Source organism: Dermacentor silvarum, chromosome 2, assembly GCF_013339745.2.
Source record: "Dermacentor silvarum isolate Dsil-2018 chromosome 2, BIME_Dsil_1.4, whole genome shotgun sequence".
NCBI lineage: Eukaryota > Metazoa > Arthropoda > Arachnida > Ixodida > Ixodidae > Dermacentor > Dermacentor silvarum.
This window is the reverse complement of record NC_051155.1, coordinates 91,923,462-91,941,859: the sequence shown is the minus strand read 5'-3', so window position 1 is coordinate 91,941,859 and position 18,398 is coordinate 91,923,462. Positions and strand designations below refer to the sequence as shown.

Below are 18,398 nucleotides of genomic sequence, written 5' to 3'. Positions count from 1 at the left end.
GGACTATCTGACAGACTACAGTTCCGACGGATGTTTCCAGCCTCCTCTATTTTTATTAACAGCGAAGCTCTTCTAGCTAACCGTAAGAAGTGGCGCCTGCTGTCGCAAAACCAAAGCGTCAGTGTGTTGCCTAGCAACCACCTCGCGGAGTGGCGTGTGCCTCGCCTCCTCGGCGTGCCGTGCACATGTTGCCTTGACATGGGACGTTAAGGAGAGGGAAGGAGAGCGTGCGCGCGGCGCGCGCAATGTTCGGGAGAGAGAAAGAGAAAATGAGAGCGAAATAGAGGGAGAAAGAAATTGTAGCAGCACCAACGAGGCAACGCACACAGCTGCTGCCGACGTCGCCCGCGTTGCCTCGCCGCGCATGCGCCGAAGCGGTAGCGATGCCATCACCTCGCGTTCCCTAGTAACTGCCGGCGAAAGGGGGCACTCGCTTCGCCCGACACAGATACGGCTACTGCCAGCCTGCCTGCGTTTTTGCTATGCCAGGAACGCGGTCGCTCGTAGGTGCCAACGCGTCGAGCGCTAGTCACGCGAGATGTCGCGAAAGGGAAGGTACCTCCTAAAAAGATGGCTTGCCAATACCTTTCCTACATGCGTAGTTAAGTTCAACCAAGTTAAGACCTAGCGGCAACAAACCTAATACCTAGCAGTAGCAGGCACTAAGACTTGAGGATTGACACTTTCGCTGTGCCTAAGCTTTGCATGACCGAGTGAAAACTTGCCCGCTTCTTTATTTTTTAATCGTTTTATTTTTTGTTCGTGACTTTGCTTTTCTCTTCGCTATTCTTTCGGTCTTTCATTTCCTCTTACCCTTCCCCCAGTGACGGGTAGCAAACCAGAATCTTTTCGGGCTAACCTCCCTGCATTTCCCACCCCGTTTCTCTCTCTCTCTCTCTCGCATGGGCAGAATGCCTAACCAGTAAACAAAAAGTGTAAATTGGAGGCTGTTATTGCCCTCCCAAATGGAATCAATGTTTTCTCATTGAACTGAGCAATAGGATTTCAAAAGTATTAACATCTGTCAGGCTGATATTTATTGCCTTGAAGGATTCAATTTTACATTGATTGATAGGACTAAACCATCTTCATCCTGTCGGTCGTCCACTAAATTTATTTCTTTAGCGTTAGATTGTAATTTATTCCAAATGGTTAATCAAGCCACCCACGGCACAAACATTTTAAACTTAGTTCTTACTAGCACCCCTGAAACATTTGGTTACGTAATTTAATTAGGATGGCTTTAGTGATCATAAGCAGCTTCAACTTACTCTTCATGTCCCCTTGCAGTTTATAACCGTCTCTAACAAAGTTATCCATGACTATAACAAAGACAACAACCACAACATACACGAGGAACTTGAGACGTTTCCTTTTTTACACGTTGTTACCTTCGTTTTCCGCTTCGTCAGCTAACGAAAACTGACTTCTTTTCAAGGAAAAGCTCTGCACATTAGTTTAAATGTAAATTCCGTTAACCAAAATAAGAGGTGATACAACGAACCGCCGCTCAACCAGTACTTTCTAAGGCTAAGGAGCAGGAAAAAAAAAGGTTGTACACAAATGTGAAGCGTGCACGCTCGCCCATGGCTTGGGACTGATATACCCTTTGTTTGAAAGCTTACTGCTGAGCTATGGTTGAGGCCTTCACCGCACGGGAATTGTTGCGCAACTCTCCTTTGTAGCTTCAGTGTAAAAGGCACTTAACACTTGAAGCCGTAATGAGAGCAAGATGGAGTAAATTCAAGTGTTAGCCTATGCTATCGCAGGTAGAACAGCACACACACACACACACACACACACACACACACACACACACACACACACACACACACACACACACACACACACACACACACACACACACACAAAACTGCCTTCTGTAGAGTGTCGATACTGAATGGGATGCGAAAACTGCTTCAAAAACGAGGCCGTCACAATTTTTTTTTTCAATAGTGCGACCCACGGGAAATGTTCCCACTCCTTTCGCTTGTAGACGTTTAGGACTACTTTTTTATAAGAATGGTGGCTGCCACTTAAGTAATACGCATGTTAATATTTACAGAAGCCATAAGGTTGAAGTCCACAGCCCCTTACAAACTTACGTAAACAGCTAATGCCAGGAACTCATTTCGGGGAATGCGAAGTGCATGCATGTAACATACGAGATGGTCGAACAGCCGTAACAGGAATATCAAGTATAGCAGTGACGGTAAGGAGAAATGACAGGCAGCCTAAACTAGGATGCATTACCGACTATGCTTAATGACATGTATAGGGTTGGCTTTTCGATCAGCAGAGATCCTAGAATTTCCCGAGTCCCATTTCTGATGGGCTAAGTTAGAGCAACGATTTAATGCGCGTGCAAGCAATCGCGACAGCGGCCCCGTCATCAGCGTGATATACGACGGTTTATACAGCCGCCGGCGAATCCTGCCAACTTTCGCATATGAGGGCGGCCCAGCGAGCGCCGGTCAGTGAGAGACGACGCCGCGACGGGGGTCCGTGGCCGAGAATCCCCGGTATACACTCAGCCTAATCCCCTCGGAGGCTTCGCCTTTGAGCTCGAGCCGCCCTTCTCTCCGTTTCCTGGGCCGACACCCTTTCACTGACTTTTAACCTTTGCGCGCCCATCACCCTCCAGGTGGCGCAGACACCGACGGCAACGGCGCGTCGTCCCGCGGCGGAGCCTTCCCGGCATGCAGCGCCCACCAGCCCTGCCGGCGGCGATCGATCGGCCGTCACCGTATACGCCAGGGCGCCGTGGCGTTGTCGCACGGGACAGCGGAGCGAGTTGGCAAGTGGGAATAGAGGCGTCGCCATCTTTGTGCTCCTAGCCGTGATTGCCTCCCTCAGTGAGTTGAAAGGAGGTGCACGCCGGGATATATGGAGCTGAACACTCAAAAGGGAAACAGTTGCCACTGAGGCCTCAGTATTCCCAACAGATGACCGAAAATAGTTCAAGAATATAACGAATCACACCTAGTGGAAACGCCAAAATCAGCACACTTATTTTGTTGTTTGCGTCCACCTGTTGGTTGCGGTCCGAAGAGAGGACCGATCGATATCACAGGTGCGATGTCGAAACAGAGGAGCTGGCAGAGAAAAAAAAACGCTTCTTTTGACATTTTTTAGTAGCGTTATAATTCCCTAACTTCGGTGATTGTCCACACCCGAAGCTTTTAGACATAGTGCACTTGTCATTGCAACTTTTTTTTTTAAGGCGCATATTTCTTGCCTCAGACTGCCACTTTCCTTATACGTGAAGACACATCCATTAGTTAATAACCAGAATTACCGTCATAGTACATTGAAGTATACAGCTTAATGATCATGTACTGCGTGTATTCTGTAAACGCAACTTGCTTAGTTTGAATCGAATGCAAAGCGCATCAGTGTTAGTGGACAACAAAAGAAGAAACAAAATGGCGGCGCTTGCCGTACTCTCCACTACAGCCTTTTTATGCGGTTTCCACGCCACCGCGCCCTTCGCTCTTCCCCGTCTGCCAACCTCCTCCCGTCTGGCTCTTTCCCGCATTCGGGAGCCGTTGTTCCGCAGCGCTCCTCCGTAGTCAGAACCTCGGGCCCGCTCGATGGCTGCACTTGCCGCCTCATCTAGCGGACGCTAGGAACTTCTGAGCTGACGGACAAGGTGAGTGCATGAAGAGTGGGCTTTTCGGAACGCGTTCAATACGCACTGCTCCAACGCATCGAGAACATGCCTGGCTCGAAGCGCGAGAATTAAGTGGCGCGATAAATTGCGTGACGGCACTGACCCCACAGATTTCTGCGCTGAGGAGCACAAAGATACGAGGTCCGGTACTACATGTCAACCGCGGCTTCATTCTGTTTTCCCGAATTATTTTTGAATATAGGCAGACCGTGATTTCGCACTCGACAAAGCAAGCTGCAAGAGCATTTGAAAAAAATTGGCAACCGTGCTCCTAAAGTAAGCGCGCGAACACACTGCAAGAGACAGTGCAGCGTACGTTTCGTAGCCGTGTTACGTTTCGATAACAACTGAGCGCTCAGGACTCCCGTCCAAGACGTGCATCACGAGAACACATAAGCATCAATTTTCGCGTCGGTACGATAGCGTCGCAATGCTAGGTGTCACCGTGAACAGCGACAACGTTCAGTGTACTCACCCTGCTTTCGGCGCTACTCCAGTGTGCACTGCGCTGGCAATTTTAACCATTTTTTTCCTTGGCTGAACCAATAGTACCATTAGTGCAAATTTTCTGAGGCTGTGAGTCCTAACCAGTCCTTTCTTGCATTACCTGTTTGGCATTGTTGAAAAAATGGAGTAAAGAATTATGACCTATGAAAGCCGTTAAAACTAGAATTTGACCCATTAAGAAAGCTTCAACTACATTGGCCAGACCAGATCCCGCTGATTATACCGTATTTGAAAGGAACATGCAGGAATCTGTCTGTAGGTGGTGAACTCATGGAGGAAAATTATCCTGGCTTCTTTCTTACGATTAGCCGAAATATTGCGATTGTGGCAACACTAGAAAGGCGACGCTTCTACACATAAGACGGAGTGAACATCGCAACACCCTCTACCGATGTCCTATATATTTAGTAGGTGTAATTAGCGTCACTCCGCAATTATACATATTTAGGGAACCATCAAGGAGACCCCCTGTTAAAGCATGTGGAAACGTGTTGAGTAAATCGAGTTTGCAGTCTACGTAATGAACAGATCTCTAATGAGAAGAGGTCTAGCAAGTTGCACTGTTTTTCACGTGAACCACAAAGCCGCAATACAAATTAAGCAGCACTGAATGTAAGCTCCAAAAAGTCTTACGCGCCGCCGAGGAGACGCTTTACTGGTGCTGGACATATTACCGAAAGAGACTGATCGATGGCGAAGAACACTTTCAAATGAAACCCTTTGTGAATTCGCTCCCAAATTTCTGAGAACGTGCAAAACGTACGAGCGGCGTTAGAACAGCAGCCGAACGAGTTCCCGCTCTGCCCATTTTTCGTGTACGCTTTTATAGATGTATGTTTTTGATGGCGTCAGTTGTGAAGCGAACGCTTCGACCTCATAGGCGTACAATTCTTGTCCTTTTGCAGGCAGAATTAGTTTATGATAGTGCGACTCCCTCGGTAGTGGACAAGTGCTAGGAGTTTAACCGTCTAATTTAGGCACATCGGTTCTGTCTGCTACGTTGTTTCTTTCCAGCTAAATTGAGTGAGTTCTTTCAGACGGTAAATTTTCCGGAAATTGTGCTCGCAAACAGTGACAGCATCTGTAGAAGCCTACAGATGCGAAAGCACGAAAAGTTCTCATTCGACTGATGCCTCTCTTTTTCTGAGGCGCAATCAAATTTTCAATATATTTACTAACCTCACCGTTTAGAGCGAGTTCTTCTTGAGTTTTTTTTTTTTGCGACTTTAAATAGAACTAGCCACTATGTACTTTTATGTAGTATGTTGTTCAGTTCGAAGCGTATAATCACGGTTTTTTCTAGAAAAGCCATCACGTGCTCTCTGATAGCATTGCTTGCTTTAATGCTTTGGTACCTGATGGTTCGTAGTCATGCGCAACTCTTACAGCTTTGTGAAATTACCGGTCATTAAAGAGGGCAAGGAAAGAGCCGTCGTCATCCGAACGAGATTGCGAGCGTAATTTAGTATGTTTTCTGCGCCCTATTATGCGCTAACAGATACGACTCACCGAACAAAATAATGCGCGAACCGCCGCTGCTGCTGCTTCTTGATTCATATTGCCAGCGCTGTAGGAATGAAACACAAAGTGAAGACGCAGACACAACAAACGCTGAGAGTGTCTGCGTCTTCACTTTATGTCCCGTCTCTATCGCGCTGCTAACACGAATCAAGAATCAAGCAACAGCCCGTCCAACAGTATTACTCGCTGTGGCTACATCACACATTCGGGGAAGTTGCCCCATTTTCTTTTTTTTTTCTTTTTTTTTGGCGCACTGGTGCAAAATATCTTTTGAAATCGCCCCCTCTTTTTTCTTCTTTTGCTGTATATATAGGGAAAGGTGAAAGTGAGTGAGCTGTTCCGGCATCTTAGATGGGCACTGCTTAAACAGTTCGGTTCGCGGGTTAAGCTGGCAGTGTCCACGGATTCTTCCCAGCACAGAGCGTGATGCGCCGTATACAAGCGGAGACTTGTAGCATTCGATTTTTTTTTTACTGAGATTACTGCGTCGCAAAATGATATTGATCGGAGGCAGGCCTTCAAGTGCCGCGGAACGAAGAAAAAGGCAAAGTTCTGCTCTTTCTTCTGGCCTAGTATCGAGTACTGCCTTTCAACACCCGCGTTCGTTGCTGTGGAGATCAGTGGAATCGAGTTGAGGGACAAGGCTGTTTTGTATGCACGTAATGACGTGGAACATCGTATAACATGGCAGCCCCGTTGGGCTTTCGCCACCTGTGCTGTACTTACATCATTACGCATATTAACCCGGTGCGCTGGCTACAAGCCAGCTTGCACGTCCGACATAACTTTAGGCGGCTAAAAATAATAAAGAAGTATATACGTAATAACCTTCTTTCTTCCCGTTTATCCAATGCAAGTTCACTACTAAACTACTTTGGGAGAGATGCTTATGCTAAGAAAATATTTATTTATTTATTCATCTTTTATTTATGTTTTTTATTTATCGTCTACCGATAGCGCCTATTGGCAATTACAGTAGGGAGGTTTACATACATAGGAAATAAAAGCAGCTGAACATGTCATAAGGATTACATAACTATTTAGAGCGCGCTCATTTAGAGGCGTATACACAGAGCGCACCATTAAGAAGAGCAACGCAAAGCGATTACTCGTTCAAAGTATCTTGCGTAAAAAAAGCACAGCGTAAGCGCAGCCTAAAAAGACGAAAGTTTCGCGGTTTTAACTTACGAAGTAAAACTTAAACTCGCGTGGTATCACTTAATGAGTAAAAAAGAATTAGAAAAAAGGACGAGAAAATGGCAGAACTGTGAAGCAGCTGAAAATATTTCGCGTGCCTCAGTATCATGTCCCAGGGGTACGCGGAAGGCACTTAGAAAGTAAAAAAAAAAAAACGATTCTTCAGAAGTGACTATCACCACGGCTGAAGGTTGCTTATTCCACTGCGTTATTGTTCGCGGGAAAAATTAGCTAGCAAACTGGGTGTCCAACGTTTGAATTCTCGAATTTCATGTCGATGATCCTGTCGTTCACAACTATAATAAGGTTGAAAAATATATTGTGCTCGTTGGATTCCGTTTGGTGAGGCCTACATAGCATACAAAATTTTTGCACGTAGCTTAACACTTCGATGATCGAGGGGTTCAGAGTTTCATATTTGCTTGAAATATGACGTTCTCACTTTCTTTCTCAATATATTTATCTTACCTAGGACATACCAGGACGCCATGCTTACAATTTTTCTGAGGTTATTTTTATGGAGGGCTAGAGGAGGGTCCCAAAGTTTGCGCGCATATCACAATATTGGTAGTACGTATGATTTGTACAAGAGTTCACCAGAGTGCTGCGAAAAGTTGCATGTGTTTCAACGCGAAAATCCTAATGGTATAGGAGCCTTTGAGACTGTATAATCAACGCGTCTTATCCAAGACAATAAAGGCGTAAAATTGACTACAAAGTACCTACGATCAGTAGCTGTTTTTAATACTCTACTAGACACTTTATAACATGAATTAGTTGGTAAAGAATTCCTGGAAAGCTTCACACATGCTGTTTTTTAAGATATATAGTTTGATATCCCATTTTTAACGTAATGAGTATATGGCGTCCAGGACATTTCGAAGAATACGGCAGTCATCATCACTGCATATTTGTCTATACGAGATACAATCATCTGCAACATCCTTATACATTAGGTTACCTAAGTACTGAGGTCATTGATGTACATAAGAAATAATCAAGACGCGATGACCGATCTTTAAGGTACTCCTGATAAAACATCAGCAGTATCTGATTGTTCTCCATCAACAACATACTTCTGTCTCTGATGCAGGTACGCGGAAATCCAGGAGGCCCACCATAGGGTCAACATAGTAACTAGAAAACTTTTTATCATTAAAGCAAGAAGTACTACCTTGAAAGCTTTCCTTAAGTAAAAAAAAATGGAGGTCGCTTAAGCTTCGCGTTTAAGAGTGGAACGCGATAGTTTTATCGGGCGCTGTTCACATCACATTTTTGTTTCAGTGAGCTTCACCGCAACACAGAACGTGGGAAATCCAGCTTACAAAGACCAAGCTTACACCTATCCCCTTAAAGTCGGCTTCACTTTTAAACTTAAATGCATTGCTGGGAAGACGTTTTTTCAGGGGAAATATAAGTCGTCTCATATTAAAATGTGAAGGCTCTAGCGCCTGTATTTATCATTTTATTATTTGTTTGCTATTGCTCCGACGCGCGCAGGTCCGGTAGAAATGCTTGTTTCCTCGTAGCAGAATTAGCTTTTCTCGTACATTCAAATTAAAATCCGACGCCGAATGGTAAAGTCGTACTTTACCGTTTTTCCAACGGATCTCACTGTGAGAAATTATATTTTTGTTCATCAAAACATTGCACCACGTGGAGGGCCTGCGCGGTCGATGTGGTTGAATGATTTTCTCCGCCATGCGCGATCACACGCCGATTGCCGACGCCGGATTTTCTGCGACACGGGGCCCTAAACGCTATCGCGTTAAAGTACCGTAAAAACCGGACTATAGGTCGAACCGGAATATAGGTCGAGCCCCCAACTAACCAATTCTAAAAATGGAAAACATCTTTTTCAATGGCAAAAGTACCGAAAGACACCCTTACATTTAAACAAATGCGACTCAGCCGATAGCACAATGGTGACAGTATTTATTTAAATGCTGCTCCGTGCCGTGATGATAAGGTGTTGAAAAACACGCGGGTCGATGGTCGCACGATACGAAGCCCACGGCAACCCGCCATGTTGCCGTGGGCTTCCGCGTACTCAATCGCCTTTTTCTTGAAGGCGACGGTGAATTGCCGTCGGCTTCCGCTCATTTTGAAACAATGTGAATAAGCAGCCTGAATGCGATGGCGAAGGCGGCTGTTTGCTTCATCTGCCCATTGTTGCAAGACTTCCATAGGTTTTCCGCCAATGTCCGGTATATAAGACAAGGGTCGACTTTTCGCAATGGCTTTTTGAAAAAAAGTTCGACCTATATTCCGGCTTTTACGGTACAATTCACAGATGTACGATTGTTTATGGAAGAGCCAAATTATGAAACAATTCTGTTAACTGCGTAACACAGGAAAATGTTCAAACACGCACATGAGGATCTTACAACAAACACATGTTATAGATGCTGGACGACTGTTAGACAATATGTTCCGAGGACCTAATTTATTAATATTGTTAAGCGAGGGACAGTCAATTAAACGGGAAACTATTTACATATTATATTTAACAGCAGTGGTTGCAGCGCTGGCTGGTTGGATTCACAGCGCGAGCCCAGTTCGTTCTTCCTGCTCTTTGCTCGAGTGATGGCTCCCACGTGCCTCGTTCCAACGACCAAATACAACACGAGTGTAGCAATATGCACGACTGCAGCTTTTTAACGCGACAGCGTTAAGGGCCCGTGTCGCAGAAAATCTAGTGTTCGTGTCGGTGTCGGCGTTGGGGCCGGCGTCGGTGTTCCGTGACCAAAACATTTACAATATATATTTGCAATATATAAAGTTGCCCATACCTTCTCCTATATTCTTGACAAAGTTATTCCTCGTAATTTTGAGAATGAGAGCCCACAAACAAATGCCCTGAAAGAAAACACCGACAGCGCATGCCTTTTATGGTGAGTCTTCTCAGACTGAAATATTAAAAGTGCGAATAACAGAAACCTGAAAATGATGTCATTTTTTTTGGCGCGGCTGTGCCCTACCTCTGGGATCGGCCCACGCAAGAGGCCGCGTTTCTACCAGAAAGCTCGCCTTAGTGCGTAGCGTTCAACGCCAGCGTTTCCCGGGAAATGTTACGGTTACGTAAACTGCAGTTGCCGGGAAGCGTGAGAAGCAGTGAGGGATCTTCGAATGCTACCGCGTTCCAATCCTAAAGGCGAAGCTTAAGGGCCCTCAAATTTTTTACCGATCAGAAAGAATATATTTATGGTTTATTAATTTCACCGCGATATTATTAAGATGTGGTTATACTGAAGTCGCACAAGTTTTCAGGGGTGCATTCGGTATATCGTCACGACCAGTAGCTTTTGACGCATATAATCTGAGTAGCGTTTCAAACCCCCCGCCATAAACAAAAAGTTACAACATAACTGGTGCTTCGTGCAGAGTAGGCTTGTCTACTGTGGTTGGTGGCAGTAAAAATCCAGTTTTATGGTATGCGTTAGAACATTCGTCTTTTTCGGCTAGCTCAGTAATGGTAACATTGTCTATAACTATACCTGAATTAGATACAGTGCCCTTTCAATTTTTTTGTTAACTTTTCGAACCTCTTTTGAATTCTGTCGCATCCAAGAACGAATTGACTCAAATAAAGCTGATAAAGCGCGTGCAATTTCAGGTTTTATTTAACCAGTAATTGTCTTCGGTTTATGAATATTTCCCAACGACGCATTCATTTCGAATGCTTGATATAGTCTCTTTATTTGCTGTATTGGCCTACGCAATTACTTAGCAAAACATGGCTTACCCCAACGTTCTTTTCGTGTCATTATCTAGGATCAGACAAACCCACTTATAAGAGAAAATATTTCATTCGTAAACATTGTCTATAGCTCGTCAACATTACAAGAGTCTGAAAGAGTTTCAAAGGCCACAAGATGTGCATCGATAGCCGCATTTATCACCGGTATATTATCTTTTGCGATAAACGTAAATTTGTCGTAAGCCACTGCTACTAATGAAACTTCATTTCAATATTCACGGCATTGTGATCCCTAATTCCCGCAATTGCATTAGTTGACAACATGACATGTGGCTTATCTGTCAGAAAAAGGTCGAGAATGCAGTTTCCGTGGGTCGGTTTAGAAGCAGTCTGTGATAGCCCGAAGAAATTCATAAAATAGGCCATTAGATCAATCAAGGCACTAGTTGAAACACAAAAAGAAGGCTGCTGGTGCTAATCGAAATGAGGGAGGTTAAATCACCTCCTATAACAATTAACTCGGTATCATTTGCTTCGGTTACAGTTAAAAGCTTTAATAAAACACCACTAGAGCTTGTTGGTGGTCAATTAAAAGAGCGCACTGACAGCCTTTTACCATTACAATGTTTCAGCTGACACTAGACCGCCTCACAGGAACTGAGTGCTATCTAAATTTCATCTGAAGCAGTGCGACGGTCAACGAGAATAAAGAAGCCCACTTCGTACCTATTTCGATGCTTTCTATTTAACAGATAAAGCCGTCGGTAAAGACTTCGTTATTGGCGGCATCATTTTCTAGGCCATGACTCTGTAGCAATGACCATAGACGGTTTAACCATGCGAATAAGGCTCATCTAATAAGATTTAAATGCTTGGTCAAATATATTACAAAAAAGCAGAGGTTATTCTGCGACGTAGCGTTCTGTCATTTCGCCTGCACTACGTGAATATGGAATCGTCATACATATATTTGACATCGTTTGAATAAGCGCTAGCATGGCGAAATCATGGCAAAGACGAAATCATTTTTTTTTTGTGATCCATGGTGGAAATCCACATAAGCATTGTTTTTTGTCTATCATTTTCTGATCTTTTGACAATCTGATGACTGATGCGCTCAGTTTTCTTGCATTCTTTCAGAAGCCTGCCTTCCTTTAACTGACGTAACGCTTACTATTAAAGGTCTAACTTAACTAGGATGAGATTTACCAATCCGATGAATTCTCGATTGATTAGGGAGAGTCGCCAAGCTGTGTAGCACAAAAGTACGACACCCGAGCTCAGACACAGACCATGGTTCATGAGTGTCAGAATCTGTTACAGCGTAAAAACAAGAGCGAAGCGTTGGCTACTGTTTTCTCTATCTTCAAGCATCAAGCGCGTTCTGCTGTTTACAACTAACTCCACTGCACTCCTTCACTGCTTCCTCTTACCTTGACAGCGCCGTAAATGTATATTCCCGGGAAGGTAAGCGCGCTGTTAGATCAGCCATGGTAGAACCTTGTGCGGTTTCATTTCTCTGTATAATACCAAGTTTAAAAAAATATTCTGCCCAACATTAATCGTTTGAAGAACCTTATTATCAGCACCCGCGCTCAGCTCGATGTCTCCACAAAAAAAAATCAGTAAGAAATAAAATTTTATATGTCGTAATAGAGCAAAAGTGACCTCGCATATGACGCTGGCGTGTAGAATTGAGTCGGACAAAATTACGCAACATTCGGGGTGTAGTAGCCGGCAGGATTAGTACAGGGACCATTACACGAGAAATGTTACTAACCTGCTAAGGTAGCAAACATTGCTCGAGTGCTGCCTCCATTGCCGCGCCAGCTACACGCAAAATATTGACGCAGAAACAAGCCAATGTTCGTAGACTGGCACATGACATTGTCCAAATTCAGCTGCGTCACTTTTCCCAAACGTGTTGCAATCAGTGTAGCTGTCGCTATGCCATGCAAACATGCCGTTGACGAAAATGCCTCACTGGGCTGTGCCACTCTGGCAGCAAAACAGTTATGGGTACAGTAGTAGGAATAACGAAAAAAGCCCAATATTACGATCACAGTTATGCTTTAGAGGTTGTAAGAAATTATAAGAGCAAAGCAATTTCATTGTATATTTACGTATAGTAAACAGTGAATGCATGAGAGATGTGACGTCAATATACATAGCATACGCTATGTCTAATACCCAACATTATAATGAACATATAAATGAGTGCTAGCGCTTATATGGTCACGAGTTTGTGATGGTGCGCGGGAAACAAGCAGGCAGCCAGAGGTGAAGGCTAAAATGGAAACGGTTTTGGGCCAACTGGTACCCTTTATAAAAAAAGGAAATATTCTGTTTATTCCAAAATTATGCACGCCTTTCTTACTGTATTAGTTTTTATTAGTTATTACAGTTAGCACGAGTTTAGTCATAGGCTTGATTTGAGCAGTGAATTAAATTGTATGCTTAAGTGTCAAATGACCCACTGAGCGAAATGCAGTTCCACTAATATGAAACCTGGGGAGGTGCGAAGCATGCAGTGATGCACCGCTAATGGGCTCATACTGCCTTAAGCAATGGCTAGTAACCCCGTAAACGGGGCTCCCCATTACGACGACAGAAGAGAAATTCTACGCTGGCATGATGAGCGGCGACGCAGCCAGCTGCGGAAAACGACGACGACGACGAACGCTTGAGCAGTGGCACGAGCGCGTGCCGAGCGCGAGCACGAGCCTGTTGCTTACCGTGACGACGACAGGAGACGCCGACAGCCCGAGCCCATAAGGTGCTTCGCACCTAAACGATAGAACATGGGTGTGGCGATAGCAACAGGTACGGTCCCCACTCGTCCAATTGAATGACGGTGCTTGCGTCTGACGACTTATTTTAACTGCGTGAGCGAATTTTTCGGATGCGCTTGCAGAGACGTCTTCAATGCACAACATAACACATACATCAGTCTATGCTTCAGCAGTGAGCTACGACGGGCCAGTCTCTCAAGAACACACTGTAGTGATTTCAAAATGCAGAAGCGACGTAATCAGGGGAGCTCAACTTACGCGAGCTGATTGTAGGGACACGGAAAAGCATTGCAACATTATCGAACAAATTCTATTCTACTTCTTCACGCAGACAGCGAAACATTTAAAAAAAGGCTTCGCTGTTATTAGACATTAGTATCTAATTAGTCTCCAACTTGTAGGGCGCACATCTCGGCGGGCAATGAATTTATAAATGTTCCGATTCCTTTAATTTCCAACCAATTCTACGCTGCTGCAGTTTTCTTTAATTTTACTACAGCTACTGCTTTAACCGAAGTGTCACAAACGCAAATCCTAAATGCAGATAATAATGCGCCTCAAGTGCTTGAGTACGTACAAACGGGAATCCCTGAAACTTAGATTTTTATGTTCGCGAATGTAATTAAAGATCAGCAACTACCTGCCGCTGTGACTAAGTGCTATGGCTTTTTGCTGCTGAGCACTAAATTACGTGTTCGATTGCCAACTATGGCGGCCATTTTTCTATGGGGCGAAATACAATAGAAAATTTCCGCCTCCATTTCAACCTTTGAATGTGGAAGTATAGCGAAGCTATTGCCGACGTCACACAAGCGCCACCACCACAAGGCGTCGCACCGTCGACATCAACGCAGCGGCCACGATGTGGTTCGCGCCCTTTTCGTTGGTGCTTCGACGGCGCTGTGCACGTTCGCGGCGTCCATACGCTAGCGCGTAAACCGCGTTCACCAGGTGAACGCCAATGTGATTTTATTGCGATATAAATTATATCCTCCTGCGTTCCAGCTATGGAGATTTGTCCAATATATTGGGCATCAAATACTCCATTACTATGCCGTCCTCAGCGTATTTTTCCGCGTAAATACCATTTGTCCAATATTTTGGACACCTACTAGTGCCATCTATGAAGCTTTGTCGAAGTTGCGCCATGCGCATCCAGAAATAAAGGAGACGACATGGCGGCGTTCAGCGGAGCGGCCTTCTACGGCGACCACCGGAGATGTAAATGCTGTTCATGGTAGTACTTGACCATTTTTCCGTGTTAGTTATGATTAACTGGAAAGGTAATGATGCAGGGAGTATTCTGAACGGAAAATTTTAGTTGCGCGTACACTTGCGTTTCTCTGCTAGGGATTTTATGTTGCATGTCCAACATATTGGACATTGGCACTCAAGACCATCGTTGCGAATGTACGGACGCCACGTGCAGTGCCTTGAACGCGTGTTAATTTTGGTGTCACGAGAAGTTTCTTTTTGCTTGCTTGTCTTTTAAGTGCGAAGCACGCGAGAAGCTCGGGCTACCGGTGTGTCATGTCGTGGTCACGCGCAAAAACGCAGTCAAAACAAGTAAAGAATTAATCAAAACCGGTTCAAAAAACCTAACATGCTTGAGAATAATCAAGCATTAAGCGCATTAATTAACAGAAACTCGTGAAAGTCATTAAAATCTTGTAATTTGATCGCATGTCGTCGTGGCCACGCGCAGCAAAGGCTTTGGCTCCACGTGCGCGTCGCTTTGCCTCCATGCGCATGGCGGTTTCCCACCAGTTGTGCCTTAGCACAGGTGTCAAAACGTATGTTGGATTGCTAAACACAAGATAAACACAGGATAAAACATCATAAGCACAAGGAACACACCGGCGAATCACTGCTTCGCACTTCCCCAGCTTTCACGTTGAGTAATTACTGCAGAGTTTACCAAGGCCACTGTACCAAATTTTCTTTTATGGCGTGCATGGATAAAGGGCCTCTTTTTTTCGTTCATGGGGACAGGCCTCGCGTGTCGGATGGCACGGCGGAGCAGATACTCCAGAGCAGCTCGTCAGAACTCGACTTGTCGGACAGCAACGATGACACTATATTGCTGATCCGACTTCTTCTGCGCCCCTTTAGGGCCAGAAATTAGGACCCACTTCGTATTTTATTTGATATTTGTAAAATGTTGATTATTTGTGGTTTTTCCAGCATTAGTAACAATTTTCTTCTGTAAAGTAGCTTGCGTTGATGCAAGCCCACTACTTCACAATTTACTTGATAGAGTTCCGGTGTCCAATATATTGGACCTCATGCCATACTAAAACCATGGACATTACTGAAATAATAAGCGGCACTTTTTATCTTTGTTGTCTACACGTCATATCTTGTAAGTTTCAGGAAAATCTGTGAACCTAAATCCACCCCGGAAGTCACGAGGATATGGACACTTCAAGCGGATTTCTGCCGTCGGCGTCGCCGTGAGGTTCCGTATAGAGTCCAACGGCGATGAAATCGTCGCCGCGCGCCGTAGGCTTTATGTGAGCGAGGGACAGGGACGCGCGCTTTCACGGGGAGCGAACGCACGGCGGAGAGCAAACGCGACTTCTTCCGTCGTGCGAAGGGCCGTGGGGGGACGGGAGGGAGGGAGGGGAGGCGACGTTTAGCTGCGGCACCAAATGCGTATTTATATAAAAGCGTTGCGAGGCGAGAAGGTGGTAAAGACTTCCGACGCTGCTCGACGAGCGTCCCGTTCTGATTTCGTCGAAAACCTCCGAGCCCAGAGGCACCGGCAACAGTCACCAACGGCGCGTGCGTTCGGTGCGAACGCGGGCAAAACGCCGACGGCATCGACAATAGTTCTGCGCGTTGCTGGTGTAGCTGCATGTCTAAGTGTATACAGCTGATAAAACTACTACCCATACTCCGTATAGCTCTCCACTAATTTGCTATAGCAATTGATGCTTCACCTTTCGGGTGAAACTGCGACATTTTTTAACAGTCTTGCCATGATGTCGATTACGGTCACAGCACACCTTGCGCAACCAATGCAACGGACAGAGCGCCTACTCATCAAGGACAGATACATCGTGTGCACACGTTCGTGACGCGCTCACGCAGATGTGCCGGAGCGCAGCATGTATTGTCACGCTAGTAGACCCTCCGCCTGGGGCAAGTGCGTTATTCAACTAATTAAATGTGTCAAAGTAAAGTGCGTCATAAAATTTGTAAACTAAAACTAACACGCAACCTGCAGACATGATACCATCGGACTGTTTTTTGAACATACGAGAAAACATAATTCTGTTACGCGGAAACTCAAAATTACACTTGCTCCGGCGACGAAATTTTTTCTTTGCCGACGCGACGGTGTGCACGCACGGACGCAGAAAATTTGCAGGGGTAGCCATATAAAAAATTAGGGGGTTTTGCGTGCCAAAACCACGATCTGATTATGAGGCACGCCGTAGTCGTGGACTCCAGCAAATTTCGACCACCTAGGGTTCTTTACCGTGCACCTAAATGTAAGTACACGGGTGTTTTCGCATTTATCCCACATCGAAATGCTGCCGCCGTGGCCGGGATTCGATCCCGCGACCTCAAGCTTAGCAGCCGAACACCATAGCCACTAAGCAACCACGGCGGGTGGGTAGCCATTTACAGCTTCACTGTAAAACAGTCGTGTACTTCGATCTAGGTGCGCGTTAAAAAAGCCCAGATGTTGAAAGATATTAGCTGCATTTTATTTGACAAGCAAGCACGGCAAATGTTTCGTGTCGTGCTAGAATATGAGTTCTTGCTACTTCTACGAAAACTCAAGCTCTTGGGCTTTACACTCGACAGGCGGTGGACATGCGCTCCGCTGATATAAGCGATAGAGTAGAAAGGAAACTGTATTATCAACATTATTAGTCAATTTGCAGGGTTGAGACGAGATAACACAACATCAGCTTTAGTACGCATTCGCACTTGGATAACTGGACTAAGGATAGGATTATCTTCCTGTACTGCACGGACTATCCTTTAATTTAGACAAAAAAAACGCTCTTCAACTACTACTAGCCAGGAGGCCTCGCACATGTCTGGGCATACATCGTTCCGCACCCAGCGCTTTGATAATTGTCTAGCCTCGCCAGTCAGCTTTCCATGCACTAAGATTTACAGAAACTTGCCGTCACTGTTTTCGGTTGGCAACACAGTGTGGCAATCAGCCCATTTCTCGAGCTATTCAGTATCGAAACTAGGCGTGCCTGCATGAGGTTGTAATACAATGTAGAAACCTTCGGCCTGTTCATGAATCCAGGCCCGCAGGCGTGTCGCATCCCCCATTGCTACTCAGAGTCCCTCAAATCTTCACTTCGATTCCGGAATAACTCGTAATTGTGAGATGCCCGCAATTGCAGTGACACAATTAACTTCTTCCCATCTCTACACTACACACGGGGATTGCGTTCGCACCTATGTATACCTAAGGTTCATGTCGGAATCAAAACTCTACATCGGCGTTCATTATACCAGCATACTAAGGGAGAGGAGCTTATAACTCTGTCACTTTAGAACATTTATAACCTCGAAGTTTTATGCAATACTATCTGCATTGCGCTTTATATGTGTGCAGTCAGGAATTCTTTGCTATACTCGCGGACAAGTTTCTATGGCAATGAAGGGAAAGCTACGGAGGCAAAGCGCGCACTAGTGAGAGCGCTTCTGAAAAGCGTCCCGCGTTGTAGTCCACATTCGTTTAGGCTGGGGAAGATAAAGCATAAAGTCCTTACTAGCAACAGTTCAATAAGACAGAACACACTACTGAGTGTAAAAGATTACTTATTTTACAGGTTTTCCCTTCCGCGTCTGGGCAAACGCGAAACCGTCCCACGTGGAAGCTGCGTCGATTCAGCGTCTGTCCCAAGCAACCAAAAGCACTGTAAAACACTGCCGGACTACCAGGCGCGGTAACACATGTGCAGCAGCCACGTACGCGCCTGTAGCTTTTCCCTTCATTGCCACGGAAAGTTGTCCGCGAATATAGGTAGTT

At 45.2% G+C, this 18,398-nt stretch overlaps 1 protein-coding gene across 1 annotated transcript in view; it reads left to right on the top strand.

The window, feature by feature from the left end:
- The first annotated feature begins 3,535 nt into the window (after positions 1–3,535).
- The window catches only part of LOC119441619 (uncharacterized), a 98,311-nt gene continuing 83,448 nt past the window's right edge, over positions 3,536–18,398 (top strand). Inside the window, exon 1 of the mRNA XM_049661463.1 lies at positions 3,536–3,652. The gene's annotated coding sequence lies outside the window, so the exon portion shown is untranslated. The remainder of the gene's footprint in view (positions 3,653–18,398) is intronic.